This window comes from Ctenocephalides felis, unplaced genomic scaffold (genome assembly GCF_003426905.1).
Source record: "Ctenocephalides felis isolate EL2017-DRISC unplaced genomic scaffold, ASM342690v1 CF-g0.4_SCAFFOLD_01886, whole genome shotgun sequence".
In the NCBI taxonomy this organism is placed as follows: domain Eukaryota; kingdom Metazoa; phylum Arthropoda; class Insecta; order Siphonaptera; family Pulicidae; genus Ctenocephalides; species Ctenocephalides felis.
Window position 1 is genome coordinate 65,038,131 of NW_020538040.1, and position 4,707 is coordinate 65,042,837.

The 4,707-nt window shown below is 32.9% G+C and overlaps 1 long non-coding RNA gene across 1 annotated transcript; it reads right to left on the minus strand.

Annotated features, from left to right (window-relative positions):
* Positions 1-3,977: 3,977 nt before the first annotated feature.
* On the minus strand, positions 3,978-4,365 carry LOC113378563. The gene is made up of 2 exons (XR_003367196.1): positions 4,242-4,365; positions 3,978-4,166 (listed from the first exon to the last, which is right to left on the minus strand). It is a non-coding gene; the product is annotated as an uncharacterized LOC113378563 (long non-coding RNA).
* Positions 4,366-4,707: the final 342 nt, after the last annotated feature.

A 4,707-nucleotide genomic window follows, 5' to 3' on the forward strand; every position in this document is an offset into this window, starting at 1 on the left:
AATACAGCACTGTTTATCACTGCTATATGTAATTTATTTAACGTTTCGATGCAAACTGAGTCATTGTTTATAAAATAGCCTGTGTCTCACAGATTATGTTTGTCCAATGAGGTGGACAGCCGTCCCCAAAGAGTTAATAATAAGTACAAATTTTGTTTACATTTCTATGGGTTCCAAAGTTCAACATTATTTCAGAAAATTTCAAAGTATAAAAAAAATCGAAATATAAAAAATTCAAATTTTTCAAAAAAGCCTATGTTTTTCCAAAATTTCGAAATTCTCAAAAATCCAAAATGTTTTCCAAAAATTTTAAAGGTTTTTTTTTTAAATTTCAAATTACGGTACGGGAAGTACCAGCAATTTGCCTTAAGGCACAAAGTACTATAAATTTCTTCGCAAGTTTCAAAAATTTCCAAACACATTCACTCTGCATTTGTTTATCAACACCTGAAGATTATGAAGGCCATTTATATCTTCTGCTTACTATGTCACATCGTTTACATAACAAACATGGTATTAACACTTTCGGGACGGCACCTATTTCAAAGCAGTCTACTTTACCGGCTGTAAACTTGATTTCATTGTGTATGTTATGCAATTTGTTTGATAAAAATTTGTGGTCATTGAAGGACATCACATTCTCGATTCAGCAGTTGAACCGATAACAACTCTCGGTAAACAATAAATTGGTCTCGGATTTATTCAAGTGAAATAACATTTGTGAATAGTTTAGTGCCCAGTGAAATAAAATAAGTGTAACTAGTTTTAACATAAGTACAATTCATTAAATTTTGTTCCCCATTAATGGGGAACACACAAATTTATCAATCCCTATTGCGGAAGCGTATCGCACATTAAATGGTACTGAATATGATCCAGAAAATGTGAACATGGCAAGTACTTCTAGCAATCAACCCACGCACAATCAACCAAACCAATCAACGTTACAACAAAACATTCCTAACGCTATTAATAATACTCCGATGACAACTACAGAAAACGATCACGAAATGGACCAGGACCAAATTCCATGGCAAACTCCATCACACACTAAAAGACGTAAAACTAAGGAAATAAACCAACCTGTTTTAAAACTTCAAAACAGATTTAATCCGTTGTTAAATCAACAAAATCAAGATAAAACACAAACATTATCAACTTGACCCCCACCCATTTTTGTTCATAACGTGAATAATTTCAAATTAATGAATAATGCAATCAAAGAAGCTTTTCCTTCAAACAAATTTTACACAAAAATTCTGCCGGACGAAACTGTAAAAATACATTGCTCTGATTCTGCTACTTTTCGACAAATGGTCACATTACTGAAAGATGCAAATGTAGAACACCATACCTATCAATTAAAAGAAGATCGCGCATTTAGAGTAGTAGTTCGATACCTATACCATGCAACCACAACAGAAGAAATCACTACCGTATTTAGTGAATACGGTCACAAGGTAAGAAATGTTTTGAATCTGCGTAACCCACACACAAAACAGCCGCGTAATATGTTCTTCATAGACTTTGAACCAGCACCTAACAACAAAGACATTTACAAAGTGGACAAATTCCAAAATAGCATAATTAAAACTGAACCGCCAAATGTCCATAAACGCATCGTCCAATGTGGACGTTGCCAACAATTGAATCATACAAAACGGTACTGCAACCGGATGTTCACATGTTCGCGTTGCGCCGAGAATCACGAACTCAAAGATTGTCCTCTAGATGAAAATACAGTTCCGACCTGCGCCGTGTGTAATACTGTAGGCCACACGTCTAAATATAAAGGCTGTAAACGATATCCAGAATTGTATTCACTCAAATATGAATCGACGTCAGTTAATAATAACAACAACAATCTAACTACACCAACCAGCCATATCAATAATCAAACGTTGCTACCTGGCTCGGTAAGTGACCCTAGAAGAGTATCTTTAAAACGAAGCTACGCCGACACAATCAAAACAAACAAACCGGTTTTTGCACAACATGCGAGTTTTTCACAGATACTAAAACAACAACAGGCCATTAACAGTGGTGGCCAAATCGAAAATATTTTGACTCAATTTTTAGCAGAATTTAAAAACATGTTTCAGCAACTTATGAACCAAAATAGCATGATTCTGAACATGCTATCTTCTCTTGTTAACATCCGTAAATAATGGCTAAGTTTCTAAGGATCGCGCTTTGGAACGCCAATGGGCTTACTTCACGTAAAAATGAGCTAACTATTTTTCTGTCTCTTAACAAAATTGACATTCTGCTAGTAAGCGAGACTCATCTAACCAAATTCAGTCACTTTTCAGTACCATTTTACAGCGTTTATCACTCGCCACATCCGGATGGAACGGCTCATGGAGGAACGGCCATTATCGTCAAATCAAGCATTTCGCATTATGAGATGAACCACTTCAACACAAATTATATTCAATCTACATCGGTCAAAGTAAAAGCTTTTCCCTACGACCTCACATTCACAGCCGTCTACTGTCCCCCAAGACACAACTTAAAGAGAGAACACTTTCAAGAATTTTTCGATACGTTAGGTACAAGATTCCTAGCAGGCGGTGACTTCAACAGCAAGCATCCAAACTGGGGATCACGACTTGTTAATCCGAAAGGAAAAGAGCTGAATAGGGAACGGGCAAGCTCATAAAAATGTCAGTGAAAACTCCATGACTTCTCTGGGTGGCGAAAAAGTGCAAACAAGGATTCCAAACAAGATGGCGTTTGACAGGTTTTATTTCGTATTTTGACAGGTTTTATTCAAACTTATGTGCTTGTTAAAGATGGTTATTGCTTCTTATAATCGCAATTTTTATTTATTTCTAATAATAATGCGGTATATCTGAGTCACCAATCATGTGCGTATATTAAGTGAAGAAAGCGCATGAATAAGAAAGTGAATTTTGTTATAATTAACGTTAGAAGAAATAAATTGCTTCGTTGGATAGATTCATTGAGGTATGTACTCATAATTAAAATGTATTTGCTATTGACCACCATATTAAAACAAACATGTGTTGCTTAAAGGTATGATAAAAGTTTCAGACAAGGCCATAAGATATTTTATGATTTGCATGTTGTGTTATCAGCTGAACAAAGTTTAGATCTTTCTATTAGTACTTTGTTGCAGAATGAATCTCATATTTGATAGGATGTCAGGACTTACAGGATTTCTACACTGCAATTTGATTTGATTTAATTGTTTTGTATTATTGCATTACTGCAGGTATGTTTTGTTTTATTGCATAAAAAGATATTACTTTTAAAAGTTTTAGGAAGCTATTGTATCAGTATATGCACGGTTGAAGAATTTCTCCAAAATTTTATACCGATGAGCAGTATTTGCTAATATTGATAGAAGAGGGTCTCCTCCATAGATTGGTAATTATTTGTGTGAATTTAATATTACATACCTGTTAAAATTTTATACTTTAAATTATATGCTCTCAATGTTTTTTCTTTCAGATTAATTTAGGTACATATAAGAAGTATTCATCTTTGATTTCCAAAAGCTTTCAATTTATGTATTACATATAACATTTATGTACAGTTAATATTATTATACAAGCTAACAGTCATGATACATATATATTTAATCTAATATAAATTAACATTTCTTTCATTTACCATCCCCATCTTATCCAATAATGAAAGTTTGAAGATTCACCAAAATAGGACATAAAAAAACAATATTTTCACCAGAAAATTGATAGTCCTTTGGTATATTACATAGAAGTTTTAAAATTTTCATTCTGTGTATGACTCATTCTACATGTATACGCACACTAGCTTCAAAGTGAGTTTAATTAATATCTTCTGGTGAAAATAATCCGTTTTAAATTTAATTTTAAACAAATAGCATATGCACAAGTACTGCTATATTTATTAATTTGTCTAACTCAGTCCATATTGATGAAAATCCTGACTATAAAGTACAATTAAAAACTTTGTCTTTTTTACTCATGAATTTACCTTTGTCAGTTAATACAGCACATCCAGATTTTACTTTTTTTTATTACGCCCGAGAGTACATTAATTTGGGTTGGAGTGATTCTGCCTAAGCCCACATTATTAACAAATGAAATAAAGCCATCTGGAGTGCAAATAAATAAGAACCTACTTTCAAATACCCTGGAAACTACCAACGAATGAATCTGAAAAGTAAAACCTAAAGCAATATAACTAATTTCTAACTTTCATAATTAGTGTTTTCTAAGAATCAAACTCACAAATGGATTTTTAATAATGTTTTTATGCATGTATATATGATCATTTAAGCAAATATTGATTTAATTTACTAAAGCCTCTTCAAACTTTGAACTTTCAATATTTTTCTGATTGAATATCCTTCCTGAATGTAAATAGTATGCATATTGGTAGTAGCAAACAAAATTTATATTTTGAATTTCATTATTCTTACCTCTGTTATTGTAAAATCATAAAAAATAAATGATGAAAATATGTAAGAAATATGAATTATTAAATGTTTAACCTAAAAATGCACGTTTTACGTCAAAACAAATATTAGTTGACAGCAAATTCAACTCATAAATGTGTCATCCGCCATATTTGTTGGAATCCAAGTTGCACTTAAAATCCGCTAGAGGAGAGCTTGCCCGTTCCCTATTATGTTATTCAACAAAATAACTACGCCTCGCACTCCACAGGTACACCAACATATTGGCCCTCAGACCC